The sequence below is a fragment of the Amblyomma mixtum genome, chromosome 3 (genome assembly GCF_055824585.1).
Source record: "Amblyomma mixtum isolate Tamu chromosome 3, ASM5582458v1, whole genome shotgun sequence".
In the NCBI taxonomy this organism is placed as follows: Eukaryota; Metazoa; Arthropoda; class Arachnida; order Ixodida; family Ixodidae; genus Amblyomma; species Amblyomma mixtum.
The window spans coordinates 182,272,779-182,292,181 of record NC_143014.1 but is presented as its reverse complement, the minus strand read 5'-3'; the positions used below and the strand labels follow the sequence as shown (position 1 = coordinate 182,292,181).

Genomic DNA, 19,403 nt, shown 5'->3' with positions numbered 1-19,403 from the left:
TGACGCTGGCGGTACCACCCACGGCAGGGCGGTGCTGATGCCCTCTCGCTCTCTCACAGCTCGGGGGATGAGAAGGGGAAGACAGTCATCAAACACAGATGCGTCACCTTGACCACTGCCGCAAGTGTTCTGTGCGTTGCCTCCGTGGGAAAGCAGAATCCCGCAGTCTCCTCGCAGGTGGTTGAACCTTCTCGAACTCCCCCGCCGGATGGCCGAAGCACGAGACTCCTTCGACACAGCGTCTTTCAATTAGCAGCCTCGCTCAACGTGACCTTGCGTAGCATCATCCAGTCCGGTGACCCGAAGGTCGACTCGGCCAACGTATACCGGTGTTTCTGCCGTGCTTCATGTGCATCTCTGCTTCCAGCGTTGTTGCTGCTGTCCCAAGTTCTCGCCACATCGTTGCCTAACGACGACACTCGTTTGACAGTAATTTCTCCCAGGCCCGTGGGAGACAGCGTCCTTCGATCGGTTCGGAGGTTCGGTGATTTGGAGAGCAACAACCCCCGTCCGTCGTCGTCTATGCTTCTGCCGCCGGCGCCAGGTCTCGTTGTCCACTCTTAAAGGCCGATTCACACGACGGACCGTTCGCCCGCGGCCCGCGCACTACGTGTGCATACGTCAGCACTTTGAGAGGCGCGCTGGATGCATGGATGGATGGCGGCCGACAGCGCGCCCCTCAAAGTGCTGACGTATGCACACGTAGTGCGCGGGCCGCGGGCGAACGGTCCGTCGTGTGAATCGGCCTTAACAACACCAGATAAGGCGTGGGATTTGGTGTAGGTATAGCAAGCAAGCAGTACTGAACTGCGTTTCAAATGTGTCTGGGAACGCGGCCTATATATGCAGAAACAGTACAGTTAAGTACAACGTGGTGGGATAACCAACTTGCTCGCGGCAATTCGTAGAAGGAGCTGTACTGAGCTTGTATTCCCTCCTATATAGCAGAAGCTGGAGGTGGAAATTCCTTCAACCCAAGCCAGTTTTCTACGAGGGCGGTGATGGTGGTGGTGGTGCTGTCAGTGGACAGGCCGGATTAGCCTTACAGTAGCCTGTCGGCAATTGCTCTGCCTGTACATATTGATTTGCACTTCTCTACCTCCCGCAAGGCATGGCCTGCTGTGTCGTTCGTTGAGCCTGTCATTAATAGTGGGGACTGTGTTCCGCCACCAGACAGCAGCGGGAGTCGAAGGCCCTTGTTGGCTCCTTAGAGGCACACATTTTGTAGTTCCCAGGGCACATTCTTCTTGTGCATGTCCAGCTGAGCAGGCAGCATGGATGTTGGCCTGCAAGGGCAGCGCTGGGGGACCTAGTTCTTCTGGAAGGAGGGTGTGAGCTCTCTCTAGAATCATGTACGATTGGTGGTAGTGTGTGGCGAGTAGGGAGCATTTCGAAGAGCCGTCTTCGACTCGTTGTAAGGCTGTAAGGCTGCGCGGGATGTTGGCGATTGTTATCACAGTCGGCGCCTGTCCAGGGTTGGTTTCCTGCGCTGTTGACGAGCGGCGTGCTTTCCAGCCTCCACCCGGTATAGAAGACGGTTCTGAAGGATACTGCATGTTCGCCATACAATGCCACTAGTCCCGCGAGTGAATCTCTAGAGAGCTGACACCCTCGTTCCGGCAGAACCATGTCGCCCAGTGCTGACCTTGCCGGCCACTATTCATGCTGTCCGCTCGGCTACTTGCCCAGGAAGAAAGTGCGCTGGCAATCATAAAATGGATGCCACCGACTCGTGCTGCCGTCCGGTGGTGGAACACAGTCCCTGTTACTAATGACAGGCGCAACGAGTGATACGGCAGGCAATGAGGTACAGGAAATACATGAATGCTAATTAATACGTTACGGCACTCGTAGTACTTGCATATAGGACAAGGTGCGCACTCTGCACACGCGTGCATGCTTCATTCCAAGGTGTCTGGCTTTCCGTGTACGCGTCACGACTAATAGTATATCCAGCATTTTCATCAAACGAACAGAAAACAGCAAAAAGGGGCACGAAGGGAAGGCGGGGCGAACTGAAAATTTTGCTCCCTCAGCGTGCAACAACATAACGTACGACATTACTCGCATCACGGTTTCGGTGTTCGTACAACTTTGGGAATGACTGTCTAATTTTAAAAGCCTGGATGCAGTCTGCGACCACAACAACAACAACGATAACAACATAAAATCGGTCCATGCTGCGAAGTGGACACAGGGAGAATGCTTTCCACCCTTCTCCGTCAATCTAACCAGATAATGGGAACAAGCGGAGCGGGAGAAGGGACATCGCGAACGAGCCCTACAGCCGGTAATTTTTCCGAGTCTCCGTGAATGCGCTGCAGCACCGTGTGAGCCGGCGGACCGGGCAGCTTAAGGCAGCGGCATTGCTCGGCATCCGAGCGTCACGCGGTGTTTCGCGCAATCTGCTCCGAAATGAGCCGTCCCACGCAGCGGGTGCCGGAACCGAGCTCGCGGCCGTCAAGTCGTCGCGCGGGCTGAGGGGCAGTCGGGGGAGGTCGGAGGAGGGTGGGGGGAGCCCGTTTTCATCGCGCCTGGCAAGCGCTTGTTTTCGTTCCGCGCTTCATTCCGTTGACAGGCGCTGCGGAGAAACACGGGCCTGTTGCGCGCAGTTCGTCGCGCTCGTAAACGCGTCCACGCCCGCCCGCGCGCCCTAGAAGCTAGCTCTCAAGTGCGCATCACTCGAGGCCCGGGCTGCGTGTTTATTCCGAGGGGAACGGCGGTGCCCGTACCTGCGGGCTCCGTTCTGTGCGGCGTCCTTCCCCCGCGCGCTCCTTTCCCTCCGCGGAAGCGATCGAGTGCGCCTGTTTACCCGCTTAACTCATGTGCGAAATGTTTGGCTCGTTTCGCAAGCCGCGTTTCCGCAACTGTGCGCGCGTGCCCTTCGTGGAGACGGCATTCAAGCAAGCTGTTCCGAATAGGAAAAAAATAAATGGGGTCAGCGAGTCAAGACGTCTTCCACTCTGGCGTCTTGTTTACTCGGAAACTCTTTTCGACGATCTTTTTGGAGGGAATGAGAATTTAAAAAAAAAATAGTAATGAAGCGGCGTCCACCTTTCACCCGTTTCGGATAGGCCATCTGCTCAGCGACGCTTGCCTGCTTAGTGTAACTATAACTCAACAGAAAGACGAAGGCGATTCATGGTGTATTCCTAAGGAGCTCAGGGAAAACCAACTCGTCAGCGCTAAACACGCGTTTTCCCATGCCTCTAAGCTGCTGAGAGAAAACTCTTAAAAGAGGTCCCGAAACAAACAAGGAGAAGCAGTTAACGACGCCTGCGGCTCGGAGAACTACGTTCGTTATGCTGACTCAAGACCGTGCCTGGCCCTTGTTAAGGAACGTAAGCAGTTTTACGTGTTTCTGGCATGCAGAAAGTTGAAGGCCAGACTTATCGACGCAATAATGAAGTTAACTGTGGTAGCATTCTCTTTGTGCGCTTGCTATCACTCGCGCTCTGTTTTGGCACCGAATATTTCCATGCCATCGTTTTAGTATTTGGATAGTTGCGCTGCCTCGAGCCCACACCTAGCTTGGTTTCGGTCTCGTCTATGGTCTCTGGCTACTCAGGAAGTTAAGGACAACTTTTGCCCATACTCTTTCGTCTGCATTCGCCTACTCCCCAAAATCAAAGGTTCAGACGTATTGCGTCTGAAATTAAGCTTTCGGTTTTTGAAAATAAAGGCCAGTCCACTTGTAGAAAATCTATTGCGCAGTTGGAGCTCCCTCGAAACCGTTCTAACGGCTACTTCGATCTGAGCTTGAACTGCTTTCGGGTTGACTCTTTTTCTTTTCCTCGTCGTTTTAAGCGCATATCGCGTCACTTTGTGCATTTGTAAGGTGCAAGAATGAAAATTCCAAAGGCACTGTTACGGCCTAAACATATGAAAAAATAATCCAGACAGCCAGTAAGCGGCATTCTTACTGCAAGATGTGATGACAGAAAGAACGGCAGTTACTGTCGCTTTGGTCGCCTTGTATAGACGACAGTAAGCTAATGAGCACACGACCATACAGGCGCTCTGTCTTGCGCTGTATGTGGCATCTTTCCTTCCTCATTTTAAAACATTTTGATCAATTGAAGTTCATAATTGGCGGAGGCGGCATGAACGCTAGAAGTCAGCTTTCACGCAGCATTCCCGAGCGCATTCGTGGGGCTAATATGGATGCGCTGCTCGCTACCGCCATATCTATTGGAGCATGAAATTTCCGATTGTATCTTCATGTAAGCCACTCCATGATATAGCCTGAATGTGGCTGCAGTATTTTTAAGCAAATAAATAAATAAAATCATTATCGTCGCCATCGTCGTCAGCCCGCATTTTAGTGGTTCTTCAGTAAACTGTTCCTTAGCTCTCAGAAGCAGGGCAACAAAGGATATATACATTATGACCGCACGGTGCATACAGAGCCGCCCCCAGCTCGTATTTTAGTGGTTCTTCAGTAAACTGTTCCTTAGCTCTCAGATGCAGGGCAACAAAGGATATATACATTATGACCGCACGGTGCATACAGAGCCGCCCCCAGCTCGCCCCCGCGGAAGTGCAAGAGCAACAACTTCGCGTCTTAGCGTCAGACGTTGGCATGTGGCTGCTTTTTGTGAGCGTTTTGGAGCACAGTTTCAATTTGTGTTGCTGTCAAGCGAAAAAGTTAAACTAATGGTATCGAAGAACTTCAGAAACAGAACTGCGGCTTTTGTCAACGGTGCTTCCCCTCCCTCATTTTGGGAACGCTATGCAATGTGCTGCTGGAAGGTATACATCAGCGCACAGTCCGGCACAGAGCTCAACAACAATTAGGCGTTTAATTAACTAAAATCAATGAACCAAATTTTCATTTTTATTTTATGAGACAAGATTACGAAGTTAAAGGCCGTCAACATCGAATGTGAGCCCAGTTTTCAAATTTTCTCGATCGGCAATGTAGTTCAAAATATCGAATGCCAAAAATACGCATCTGAAACCTCGTTGAGTTGGCTTTCTCGTGTTGCAAATTTGTAAAATGGTTTCGCTCGCATTTATAATGCAGCAAATACAGACGCCGTTTGTATAGTTTAGGACGCAGAAGCAGTTAACGCCATATTTATAACGAGCCCCGCATTCCCCTTTCATATATATATCCTATTTTAAAAATAAAGATCTGGGAACGGAAAATATACGCCCTGTATATATTAAATAAAACGTATGTGACAACAAAACCAAGCCTGCCCATTTTTGCGTTCCGCAGTGCTAGCGCAAAATAGACCTCCAGTAAAACCTGTAATGTGCACGGCTAGCCTCTGTAACCTAGTCATGGCTGCAAATTGGGCATTGCTTTCACAATGTGGTGCCTGCATTTGACTGGACTCGCGTACACTTCAGATTGCTGTTCTTGTCCCGTCACGGAGATATCGGACAGTGGACTATGCGATCGCGGTATACCCTGTGTTTGTGCGCGAAATACCGGTGGTGTCAGCTTCCTTGGCCGTTTCATGAGCAGGCCACCTTTGGAGGACCTCGTATTGAGCTCTTGGCCGGAGCCTCGGAAAGCTCTCCAGGCAACGGGGACGCACCTCCCTTTCTTGCGCAACACGGGTCTTGACTCCCAGTCGTGATTAGGCGCGCTGCTGGCGTGCTTGCGAGTATTCGCCTCTCCTCTCCGCATCGTTACCCAGCACAACCCTCTTCCTCTTCCCCAGTTCAGAGCAATAGGCCAGATTATGGTCCCTCAAACTGACCTACGTACCTTTTTCTCAAATAAACCTCTCTCCTTCTCTCTGTACTCATGGTTTCGACACAAATGAGTACAGCCGTGAAGCGGTAAGAAATATCTGCATCAGTCATTCACAAACCTCGTGCCAGTGAATGTGGTGAAATCGGTCGAGTGTTGGGATTATTGTTCGGTCATTGTGTGATGAATTATTACTGCGCTAAAGGTCATGGACAAGGAAGGAAGACAATACTGAGTAGTGCCGCCTTGGTGTCCTTTCTTTCTTTGCGCCCGCTGGTGATGCGTTAATTCACGACAGAACAGCCATGGATTTGGATCAATGGTGTTATGAGGATGAGCAAAAAACCAGGGGTTCGAATCCTGCCCCGCCGTCACATTTCTGAGCAGGCGAAAGGCAAAAATGCTCGTGTACTTAAGTATAACGGAACACGTTGACGACCCCCAGGTGATCTAAATCAATCCGGAGTACTCTACTGAGAGCATGTGCTTCACTGCCAGTTCCTATGGTTTGTCACATGAAAATTATTTCATCAAAACGGTGGCTTAAACCTCATAAAGCTAGCCAATCTAATTTTCACTTTGATTATTTCACCAGGTGAATATATTAGGTAGCCTTTTTAGATACTAGAACTACTCCACCGTAGTACTCGTATAAAGCCGACAAGCGAAATAGCAGGCTTACGCGCCTACTATACTTAACGCCCTGCTCTTGAAGACATGCTTCTCCCGAGCCGCAACTTAAATTCGGTCATCACGTAATGGTAAAGCAGCTAAAACGTGAACAAAGCCCGTGGTGCTGATTGTGGCGGACTCCCTCGCAATCCTGCTCGAGCACCGCAACCACGAGGAGCGGAGCTGCAGCACGCCGCTTGTCGGCAGACAGGCTTCGGCCGGGGTGAGAGGAGGGAGGGTCCTGCCATGGGAGCCCGCAGTGCGCCGCGCATAGCGTGCCCGCGGCCGTCTTGGGAGCGTGCTGGAGGCGTCCTGCGGCGGGCTGCGCGAGAGGGAATCCATCAGGCCTAATTACAGCCGGGCCCATCCATCTTGCGCGCTTCCGGCAGGCAGCGGCGCTGGGCCCAAGGCCCGCGCCCTGCCGAGGCCGCCACCGAGACCACCGCCGCTGCTTTACAACGCGACGTCGGCCGGCGCGACTAGGGGCGCGCCTGCGCGGGTGGCTGCGGCGTATCAGGGGCGTGCAGCCCGCGATCTCTCTTCCTGCTTCCTCCAGGAGCAGGCTGGCGTGGCCAATCTCTGTGTGGAATCCACGGGCAGGTACTGCGAGAGGCAGGGATTTCATTTTCGGACCGTTCCGAATTCGCTAGGGAAGCCTAAAATCCAGGACGACCCCCGATCTTTGTCCTCACCGTATAACCACTCAAGATCAGTGTTTCACTGGCTTCTGAGAAGGTTTTGGGAAGAGGCAATAATTCAGGCGATAAAACGCGGACTTGGGCGCAGATGCTGAGGAGTGGCAAGTACGTGCATCGAACATATAGGCACTCTGACTTCTCGCGTTCGATATTTGGCGCCATGCTTAATCAGCTATGAACCAGACTGGATGAACATGCTGAATAATTCCCGACTCACCAAATTCTGTACACTATTAGATATTGGTCAATTTGGTTTGGTTTATTTGGGTTTAACGTTCCAAAGTGACTTATAGGCTTTGAGGGAAGCCGCAGTGGAAGGCTCCGGTATAATTTCGACCACCTGGGGTTCTTTAACGTGCACTGACATCGCACAGTACACGGGCCTCTAGCATTTTGCCTCCATCAAAATGCGACCCCCGCGGCCGGGATCGAACTCGCGTCTTTTGGGTGAGCAGGCTAGTAGCATGACCTCTGATTTTTCAAGAGAAATCTGGACGCCGCTATAGCGGCATGCGAATAAACTTACACATTAGAAAGCACGCGCCTAAACTGCCCTCAATGATGCTGCGCGAGCACTTCTCCCCTTTTCGAGCTGAACTGCCTACTCTCTTTGTGGGCAGCACGGCACCAAGATACCTGGCCCAAAAGGAGCATTCGAACTAGCCGCCTTCAAAGACTGAAGCTGAAAGATTTTTGGAATTTCTTGAGACAATTAAACTACAAGCAGGAGCCTTCTCCACGTACTAAGGCATGGCCGTGGCTTAACCCACGGACTCTCCGACCTGCACATTTTGCGAACTCCCCGAGGGAGTAAACAATCGCTGTTTACCCCTTGTATACGCACGAATGAGTGGCGTTGGCTGTTTCCTCGGCACATCTAGACAGCAGGCCATTGGCGGAATACCTTCGATCGGACTCTTGTCAACATACTCCAGTACTTCCAGAAGGAGTGAGTGAGTGAAGAAACTTTATTTCCGCCAGAAGAAGACCCGTGCCCCTCCGGGTCCGCACGCAGGCGTCCGGGGAGGGGCAGCGTCGCAGCTGGAAGACTAGCAACGGTATAGTCGCGCCAGGCGGATAGCGTATCGTTGTATGCTAAGGTCGGCACTTCTGAGTATGGTCTCCCATTCCTCTGCATTATTGATTCTGCCATATCCTGGGGCACTGGGGCATCTCCATAGTATGTGTTCGAGTGTAGCAGTATGCCCGCAGAACTCGCACACCTCCGCATCCTCCCTCGTGTCACCTCCTGCCCAGCTCCTCCAGAGCGGGGATGCGAAGTTATTCAGACTTATTTAGTTGTTATGAAGCGCGGGTCCTGAATGGCAGTTATGACTCAGACCTAACCACGTGGTTGCACTTCCCTGTAACGCCCATGAAATGAAAATGAGGGCAAAAATTCTCAACTCCCGGCATCTCCTCGTTACTGACTCCCCTATAGAAACGAAATCTTCATTTTGTTGTGTAATTAAAATGAGCAAAGTGAGCATCCTTCTAAATGTGTAAAAACGTTAAAGCTGCGCACATACACTCAGGCGCAGGCAGTAAATCAATAGAACGATTCAAAATGATCACATAAATTCCCGACTTTGATGCACTTATGGCAATTTTCATGAGGCAGTGATTACTCATTTCCATCCACCTAAGCGCAGCCATGCGGCTATTAAGGGAAGCTGTATACAGCTTTCATGGAAACTTCAAAGTTAAAGAAGGATTAGTCCTGGTTCAGGGCACGTACCCGCGACCACCGCTGTCCGGACCAGCCATTCTACCAACTGAGCTAACCGCGGCGCTAGCATAAGGTAGGGCGAGAGTGAAGTGATCAACAGCTACAAATGGGAACAGTTCATGGTTTCATGGTTTATGGGGTTTAACGTCCCAAAGCGACTGAGGCTATGAGAGACGCCGTAGTGGAGGGCTCCGGAAATTTCGACCACCTGGGGTTCTTTAACGTGCACTGACATCGCACAGTACACGGGCCTCTAAATTTCTCCTCCAAAGAAATTCAACCGCCGCGGCCGGGATCGAACCCGCGTCTTTCGGGTCAGCAGCCGAGCACCATAACCACTGAGCCACCGCGGCGGCAAATGGGAACAGTGTTGGTCCGCTGCCAATGGAAATTTATTTTTATTTATTTATTTAGCAATACTGTAAGCCTTTGACAGGCCTATACAGGCAGTGGGTTACAAAGGTATTCACGATGTTCAACACTTTGCAAAATATATTAACACTCGAACTTATTATCTGGAACAGAACATCATTCCAACCAAAATCAAACGGTTAGAAAAGAGCAGGAAAAAAAGCTTCCGCGTTATGGCACTGAGTGAAACAAAGATTCTACCTTATTCGCAAAGCTAGACACAGAATCATCGTCAACAACATCCCGTGGCAAAGAATTCCAAATCTCTACGGACGACCGAAAAGAAAGAAAACTTAAAAGTATTGCACCGTGTGACGTATGGCCGGATGTGCTCATCATGATTTTTTCGTTGACGGTGTGGTGGCTGCCGATACTGATCTTTGTTGATCCCCCAGGGTGGAGCAGATTGCTAATAACGAAGCAATTACTTTTTAGCATCGACCTAAGCGCAGCCGTATGAGTGCAAAGGAAAGCTATACAGCCTTCGCAGAAAATTCGCGGTTGAATAAAACCTCGAACCAGGACGGAGTTTGACCGTAGTGGAACTACTGCCAGCATTCTCATAGAAGCCCGATGTCTCAAGCCTGCTTGTGGCCGGCTGCCCATTCCCACCGGGTTGTCGGAAACCTACCAAGTGTGTCTGTTTGTACATATAAATATACTCTTTTTTTTAGAAGGTGTAAAATATTTAATATAGGCTTTTTTAAGTGCAGCTAAACTTTTCGCGGCACAGTAATATTAGAGTTCGGACGTCAAAAAAAAAGGCGAATCAGGTTAACTAGTAAAGAGATAACCAACTTCGAACAGCTAATTTTTTAGCCATTTCCTACAGACACCTCGTTGCAATTAGAGATTTGTAGCCGGTAGTTAGTAAGAGCAGTATATATTTTCAGAATTTCGAAAACGCGATTACTCTCCGCGCTGTGGCTCGACAAAATTTCGCTACTTAGACTATATACGTCTACTGGAGGGATGGCTTTTCCTGCATGCTTTTCGAGGTGTTCTGGCACGATGTAGCCAAAATTAGTTGCACCACAGCGGAGTGGGTAATCGCGTTTTCTAAATTCTAAAACCTGATATGGCTATTACTAACGGCTGGCTACCACTCTAACTGCAATCAGCCGCCTATCAGTAATAGTTAAATGTTAACTACTAGAATATAGTTAATCACTTTACTAGTTAGCATGGTTTGCCTGTTTTTGACGTCCGCCAACACTGGTATTATTATGCTGCAAAAAGGTTACCTTTAACTCAAAAGCCTTATTTAAAAAAAATTTGGGCCATCTAAACACACACACACACACACACACACACACACACACACGCACACAGAGACACACACAGACACACACACAGACACACACAGACACACACAGACACACACACAGACACACACACAGACACACACACAGACACACACACAAATACACGCTGCCCACTGTGGCAGGTGGCAGTTCAGTTAAGGATTAGTCGCGAGAGGTTGCTCGGGAAGAGCAACCTGGGATGAGCACCTGCCATCGCAGGGCAGTGGCGCATTGTTTAACCGCTGCACCACTGCGCCAAGAGTAGTATGAGGACTCCCAGCGATCTTCGAATGTAAAGACGAGAGTGGCCAATTCCGCATACATGGGCATTAACCCATTAACGCTATCGAGTCGTGCCCTTACGGTGGTGCTGTAGTCTGATTTTGCCGATCTTTGTCTGAAGTAAAGCGAGCTCTTGGTCTAGTTGGTCGCATTCTAGTACCAGAACTGCAGCGAAGAAGCACGTACACATAGAGAAGAAACCCTATGTGTTTCTTCTCTATGTGTACGTGCTTCTTCGCTGTTTTTATGATACTTTGTCTTAAGCCTACCTAACCGTGAAAACAAAAGTGATAATGCACCGAATTGGCATTTGCCTTACTACGCTAAATCGTCCCTCATTTTTTTCTTAAGCTACGAAGTTTCTCTGAAAGTGTACAGCTCTCCTCTGGCCATATGGCTGCGGTTGGGCGGATGCTAATGAGTAATTACTCTTGTATTGCAAAACTAGTCTGCCTTGTTATTGAAATTTTAGTTTGCTCGCAGTGTCAGGTTAGCTTTTCGAGTGGGCATGCGGTTTTTATCTGTGGCTGCTATTTATTCGCTCCAGGTACACCTAAGGGCCCTCAGACGGGGGTATTATATATACGGGCGAGGGAGTTAAACATGACAAAAATACAAGACTGCAAAACAGACGTAGAAACACCGCAGAAAGCAACTATTTTAATAAATTACACAAAAAATAAACCAGAAAACACAAGAGGTAAACAAGTTAAAGTCACAGCCAAGCTTGACATCTATATCACTGCTTAAAAGTTTTTGAAATCTGGTTATGTTCACTTCCGTTGCAATGTTAGAGGCAGCTGACTTTATTCAATAATAGTTAGTGATATGAATGACTTGGCGTAACCACGATTGTGACATATGAGGTATTTAATCTTTAAAGACTGATTACGTCGTGGGAAGATTGTTGAGGATAAATGAAAGATGCCGTAATGAAGCAACGAATGATGATAAATTTTGCGAAATAGTTTGCGACGATAGCAAAGGTTCTCTAATTCAGTTCGGGTTTTTTACGTCGTGATTCCATCAAAACTTGAATGTCTGAAAAATTAAGCGGACAGCACAGTTCTGCAGAGATTTGATCGCATCTATGATGTAAGCTCGGTCCCGGTGCCACATATGCCTGGTATTCAAGCTTAGTGGGAATTAGGCTGGTATAAGCAAGTTTCCGTAACTTCGCAAGAGCATTTTGGAGAGAAAGGAGAGAGCGGTTAGAAGACGCTGAAATGAGATTAATGTGATAGTTCAAGGTTTACTCGGACTGATTACGCGTTTCTGTAATCAGATACAACTCAAGAACGCAGTGGCAAATGCTTCTCAAAGGAGGTCCTCTCGCCAAATTTCCATTTTCAGCGAACGTAGCCTCTCTGTCATTAGAACGCGGTATTTATTTATTTATTTATTTATTTATTTATTTATTTATTTATTTATTTATTACAATACCTTCAGGGCCCCAGTGGGGCGTTACAGAAGGGAGTGGTTAAAAAAAGTATAGACAATGCAGCAAAATGAAAACAAAAAGTAAATGCAAAATGTAATGTAATACAGCAAAGAAAGGAAAAAACGTAAGCTTGAACAAAATACATATCAGATTAGGTAACAAAACAGCCTAGTCAAACACATAGTTTTCCGCGGCATTTTTAAATAAACAGGTGTCAGAAATATCGGCAACCAAGGTGGGCAGGTGGTTCCAATCGCTCGCCGTCTTGGGTATAAATGAGTTGAAGTATGGATTGCTTCGGCAGTATGGAATGCGTACCTTGTGGCGATGATCCGTGCGAGGTGATATGAATGATGGTTCAGATAAAAGATCCCGTTTTAGCTGATGATTGTGGTAGTAAATCTTGTGAAAAGTTAGCATTCGCGCGAGTTTTCTACGAAGGGAAAGGCTAGGAAGGTTCAAAGTATTTTTCATTGCAGTTACACTAGCAGTGCGGGAAAAGTTAGACAAAATAAATCCGGCGCTACGATTCTGTACTGACTCTAACTGATTAGTAAGAGTTTCATGTCCCGGGTCCCACACAGAGCACGCATATTCTAATTTAGATCTAACTAAGGTTTTATAAAGTAGCAGTTTTAAAGAAGATGGAGCCATGGAAAAATTACGACGCAAGTAGCCAAGCATGCGGTTAGCATTGTTAACAACATAATCAACATGTGCCTGCCATGAAAGGTTAGAAGTTATATGAACCCCTAAATATTTATATGCGGTAACTTGCTCAAGGAGAGTACCTGAAATATTCTGGTCAGTATTCTAGCGATACTGACCAACTTCAATTTGTCCTCAGTGTCGCTTTTAAGAAAGCACGTGGTTGGGACGCCGGGGTAACTTTTATACCCAAAAATTCTGGACAAAAACATTTTTGAACGGAATAAAGTTCATGACGCAAATTTTTGTATATTGCAAGACTTCACAATAACAGTTAATATATCAGCAGATCTTCCGCCGACAGGCTTGCATTTCTTGCTATTTTTTGCTATTGTCAAAAGCGGTTCAAATTGGTTTCTTTATGGCAGCCTCAACTACTAGACGTGAGCGATTGAAAAACTTTAAGAGATTTTGCTACACGTCGGAAGAATGGACCATTACGTTCAATGTTTACATAACTGCACCTTACAATTTTCCAATATTCAAAATTTTTACTCAAGAATCCTTGACATGTCTATAGTGAAGGAGACGAGCTTTGTTTTAAAGTGTTTCAAAGCCATTAGCCAAGATGAACACCAAGTGTTGAACGAATTCTGATCAGTTTGTAACGAATGACGGTCAGTGTCGCTATAATGTTGAGGTATATTTACAGTCGTCGGTAAGTAGTCTATTCGGGAAAGATACGCAATTGGGTACTGTTTTCATAAATACCAGAACGAGTAAGGGACCAAGCCAAGTACACTTGCCTATGGTACGCCAAAATTGACCAGGGTGATAGTAGAACGAGAGTTGTTAGGAGAGGTGAACTGAACGCGAGATCAGAGAAAAGTCATACTTCCAGGCAAGAACCTGGGGCGGGTGAATAGTGAGAACGTTAACTTGAGCAGACGCCTATGGTGAGGAACCCGGTCAAAGGCGTTGGAAGTAAGTCGTTAGTGAATCCAGTGAGCTGAGTCACACATAAGAATCCCTAGCGGAAACCGTTCTGCTACCTGAGTAACATGTTGTGAAGCCAGTTAAATCGGATGACAGTTGAGAGCATCGCATGATCCCCAGATGGGTATTACTTTTACGCGCTTGCCATGAGGAATTAAAACAAGTGATGAGGACTGGAAAAAAGTTGTAATAATTCTTGAAAAATGCTCTGAAACGCCTTTTTAAGTACTATTTGTAGAAGCCAAGGTGGTCAGAGCTAGCAGTAATTTAAAGGGTACTTGGCAAACAAAGGATACTGGCTTCACTAACGTCAATGATGGCGTAGAGGTCATGAAATTCGTTAAATAACAGACATGAAGTAATGTCTTCATGACTGAATACAGATTAGAAAGCGTTATTAAAGGGCTGCACAGAGTGGAAATCATAAAGTTGGACACCATTACATTTTGTCACGATTACATCAGTGAATCATTGCGGATAGTTTACGTGTCAGAATCATCGGGCCAGTATCACGCCAGAAAATTGTTCACTTTGACTTTGTTCTGAGTAATATTTTCGATAATGCGGTTCTTTTTTTTGCTTTTGTTTTCTTTTTCGTGCAGAAGTCACGCACCCGCGCAGCGTGCGAACAGTTTTGACAATTCGGTGCCTGATTTGCTGGGCGCAGTTGTAGCTCACATTTAATGTCAGCATGCTGTTGCCAAGATCCTATATAGGCTGCCGATGTGATGGCCAAGCAGCAATGTGCGCTGCAGAGATTCGGCAGTGACACGCGTCGCAAACGTCTTACTTTACTATAGGTGAATATTCATAACTATCACAGGCGTAAATTAGCAACTATAAATTGTAAAAACGGCGTATTAAAGGAAGGTAGGTAATTTTGAAATTAATTTAAGCGCCCATTTGCGGGCCTTAAGGGGTGGAGGGACACATTTGGCAGACCATTGTGCGAACTGCAGGGCGTGCGAGCCGCGGCTGAAGGAGATAAAAGATACTTGGCAGAGGCGGTGATAGGACGGCACGTGAATTATTAGAAGCCTTTCACATCAAGAAGAGGGGGCATGACTGTGTGAGTGACACGTCGGTTACTTTTGCAGGCAGAATACAGATATTTTGAGCACGTATTGCGAACTGACGATGTGTTTCTTTACTGCGTATGTCTCGTTTTATGTATATATTTTTGCTCTTTTTCCTGCGAATAAATCAGATGAAGTTAGCGCCTGTCCTGTGTGTTTCCTCCTCTTGTGTGCGTGTTCTTGTGCGCTTAAATTCATTTCAAAATAAGCCATGCACCATCTAGCCCGAACAGAAGTTTTGTTAAGGAAGGTAGGGCTGTGAAAATCGCATGTTCACAATCCGCCTGCAAATGCATGTGACTTCACTGTCGAGAAGTGCATGTCACTAGTAACGGACGTTCTGATTCGCTGCGATTCAGATGCGAACTGTCAAGGCGGGCGCAGTCACCAAGTTTAAGCTGCGTACTTGACCCTCAGTGCTCTCTCGGCATTCGCGACTACCACATTCTCGAAGCGTGCCTGGCGGTAGGGCGGAAATGCGAGGCCGACTCGCATAAGAAATCTTGGTCGTGAAATAATATCACTCGTAAAACTTGGCGGCGAAGCGCCTTAACACGCGCTTTATGGCAGTACAGAATCTCACGCAAAGTTCCACACGCTTGCCCGCGCACTCCTGCGAACGCCGCACAGGCTCGTTCGCCCCGAAGGCTGCAATTGAAACGCGGCAGCACCGAGGTGCATAAAAGGCCACTTGTAAGGTGCACGCAAGACGCGGTCGAAATAGAGCCATCACGCAAATGGCCGGTCGTAAATGGTGAGAAACGGGTTGTGGAGCGCGACGTTCTTGCTACCGACAGCTGCAGAAACAGCTGCGTGGGCATATCCTCGTTCGCATAAATTTCAAAACTCCTTTACGACAATCGTACGCTCGGCTCAATTATTCCGGTGTCGCGGCGCTAATGAAGACATTTTCAGAGCTCCGACGCTGGCTAAACAGGAACTGCATCGAACACGAGAGGGGGCGATAAAGGCGAAGCGGCAGAACAAAAAAAAAAAAAAACTAAAGAGAAGCAGCGAAAGCGAGTGCGCGAGGAAGACGAGCAAATTGGCTAACGCCTCATATCCACCCTGCATAACCGCCGGAACAAAGCTTCACACGTCTGCATACGCCCCATTCTCTACGGCCGTTGTCGAAATGAGCGGGGTAATTATGGCACCGTTCTCGAGTGGCGATGCGACGCGGCCACGGCTTTCGCATGCAGGTCATACCATGCGCGCGAGTCAACCGGGCGCGGAAGCCCTCAAGCACAGCAGGCGAAACAGCTCCGCGTCACGCGCCATAAACCGCCTTTTTTTGCTGGTGTTATCCCCTCGCTTCCTCCCATGTGCATGCGCGCTCAGGGCCGCTGTCCTCGGCGTGCGAAAGCGGGATAAACAAAAGACGGGGCAGCGCGCAAACACGCGGAGAGCGCGGCTCTGGGGCCCTAAAAAGAAAACTGTCGCCGTCCGCGGGGCGTTTCCTCGCGAAGCAACGCGAGGGACAATCAGGTCGCCGCGACCGCGCAGGACGTGCCTTCATGCGCGCGGCTCAACATGATGTCTTCATTTTCGCAAACGCGCACGTACTGGACGCGCGGCGGCAGTAAAAAGGGGAGGCCCGCCGCCACTGATAGCCCGGCGAAGTGAGTAATGAGCCGGCCATGCAACGGAGAGCTCGCCCCGTTGTCAGGTTGTGTAGTTGCAGCAGAAGCATCAGCAGTCGTATATTCGCTTCCACCAGCTCATTACGTCCTTATCGCCAAGAAATCTCGCGCACGTAGAAATCACTCCAGCCATCACGCACAAAAGGGCGCGCAGCGGGCCCGCAGCGCCGCGCTCGTCAGGAGTTGCGCGAACGCACGCACCCGGGCGCGCGCGCGCTTTGCGAGCAGCGCGGGTAAACGCGCGCGCTCTTCCAGCAGCGTATATCGTTCAGCTGGCGGAGCGAAACGACGCCGGCAGCTCCCGCGGGCAGGGCGGGACGGCGGCGAGTCTGAGAGTTCTATCTCTCGGCCGCCCGGTTTGTGATTAATGGCGTTCAAAAGCGCGGAACCATCATTATGAGTCCCAAACGTAATGCGCCCTAATTACGCATTGTTTTGCACCAAGCTCGGTGAGTCCGCGCGCGGACACCTCCCCCCGCCCTCCCTTTGGGCGCCGCTGCGCGGTGCCGTGCCATTACTCGTTTGCTTTTCCCGCCCGCCATCGTTCTTCTGCTGCCTCTATTTATTACTTCGGAAATGGCCGCTGCAGTTCCAGACACTCGTGCACGCGTAAATGGCAGATCTCGCCTCGCGATAGACCTCCAGCGCGGAGCACGCCTGCGGGCGGAACGTCACGTGGCGGGCTTGACGAGGTCGGCTCTAGCTATGCAGTCGTAAAGATGGCTCATCACGTATACGCCGCTGGAAATGGGAATCACGCTCAAGTGCATTACCCGAACCAGCGCTGAGGGACACAACAGCCGAGAATGCGCGGCACTCAGCTTGTGTGTGCCAGGCGCCGAGGACGAACCACCGTCAGGTAGTGCACGCGTCATAACGAAGCCCGTTCATTTTGAATTGAACAAACCCTAGAAATAAACGAGCGTAGCTAAACAAGAAAATGCAGAATTCAAGAAAATGCAGAATTCCCCTTGTCCACTTTTATCTGATTGTTTTACTATCTCTACGCTGCCGAAATGATATCTTATCCTGTCTAGTTCTGCGCATCTCGCGCGCACAACGGCCCTTCGTCGTCATGGCAGAGCGAGCGACCATGAGGCATGTTACACAGCAGCTTGCCTTAAGAAGTTGCCGGCAGCTGACGTCCATTATAGCACTGGCTACCTCGTTCAAAAGCTGCTAAGTTGATTTAAAATTTTGCGAAGCCAATTAACAAGAACGTCACGAATGAAAACGAAAATAATATTTCATCCGATGCAATAAATTGCCTCCACTATAGACAGCTAGCTTCCATTAAAGACTAAAAGTGAGCATTAACCAGGCATCGCTCTCGACTAGTTCTAATGAGACCTGCCATCGGATTCGATATCTACATATTCAGAAATTCTGGACAAACACATTTTTAACCGGGAGTTGTTTATGAACGATTTTATATACGAGGTCTGTTAGCAAAGTATCCGACCTTTGGCCGAAGAAAAAAAACTGGCATAACTGGAGCGTTGGAAACCTAATAACCTTCAAAGTAGTCTCCTTGGGGCTCCATATACATCTCCCATCGGTGCTGCCATTGTTGGAAGTATTTCGAAAAGGCCCTTTTCGGAATGGAATTTAGCTCTGCCGTCGTTGCAGCCACAATGTCCTTTCTTTTCTGAAATGGCGCTCCTTTGAATGGCCTCTTCATTTTAGGAAACAGCCAGAAGTCGTAGGGGGACATATCAGGAGAGTAAGGAGCCTGTTGAACTACAGGAGTCTGGTTTTTCGCCAGAAAAGTCTGAATCAAATGCGAGGAATGTGCAGGAGCAATGCCGCGAGGGATGCGCCAATTTCTTGTTGACCTCAATTCCGGTCTCTTGCGCCGCACAGCACCACGTAGGCGATGGAGGACATCCCTGTAGTACTATTTAGTCATTCTTTGACCCTGTGGGGTGCGTACTCGTGGTGTGCCACACAGAGGGAGTCAAAAAAGCAGTCAGCATCACTTTGACATTGCTGCGCACTTGGCGGGCCTTCTTTGGTCTTGGTGACGTGGAATACGTCCTCTGTGACGACTGGGATTTGGTTTCCGGGTCGTACCCGTACACACAAGACTCGTCACTAGTGATTACGGCGTCGGTGAAGTCAGGGTAACTGTTTGTGGAATCCAGCATCTCCTGTGAGACTTCAACACGAAGCTGCTCTTTCTCCACCGTCAGCAGCTTCGGCACGAATTTCGCCGCATCTCTCTCCATGGCCAAATCTTCGGTGATAATGGAATGTGCTGAAAAATTGCTGATGTGCACCTCTCCCGCAATTTCTCGGATAGTCACACAACAGTCCCGCATCACCACAGCGTTCACTTCGGCAATGACCTGGTCATTTCGGCATGTTGATGGCCGACCGGAGCGTGGCTCTCTCTCCACGGATGTGCGGCTGTCTTTAAACCAGTTGCACCACTGCTTAATCTGTGTGCTGCTCATAGCATCATCACCGAAAGCCGTCTGAACATTTCTAATGGTTTCCACTTGGCTATCGCCAAGTTTCTGGCAAAATTTGAGGTAGTAGCGCTGCTCCTCTCGCTCCGCCATTTTCCTTGCAACAAAAAACCGACGAGAGCACTGCGCACTGCCTCACTCAAACGCTGCTTCCCAGCGACTGACGCTATCGGCAGGCGGGAAAAAATTCGTGCATGCGCACGAGGGTTCAAGGTCGGCTGCTGTAAGCGCGCTTGTTTCACATCCATCAGGTGTTCGCAAAAAAAAAATAAAGGCGGATACTTTTCTAACAGACCTCGTATATATAAGATTTCACCAGAGTCAC

At 48.8% G+C, this 19,403-nt stretch overlaps 1 long non-coding RNA gene across 1 annotated transcript in view; it reads left to right on the top strand.

Moving 5' to 3' along the window:
• Positions 1 to 3,186: 3,186 nt before the first annotated feature.
• Positions 3,187 to 19,403, top strand: part of LOC149352934 (uncharacterized) — a 147,590-nt gene continuing 131,373 nt past the window's right edge. The window contains exon 1 of the long non-coding RNA XR_016290887.1: positions 3,187 to 3,341. This is a non-coding gene — a long non-coding RNA (uncharacterized LOC149352934). The remainder of the gene's footprint in view (positions 3,342 to 19,403) is intronic.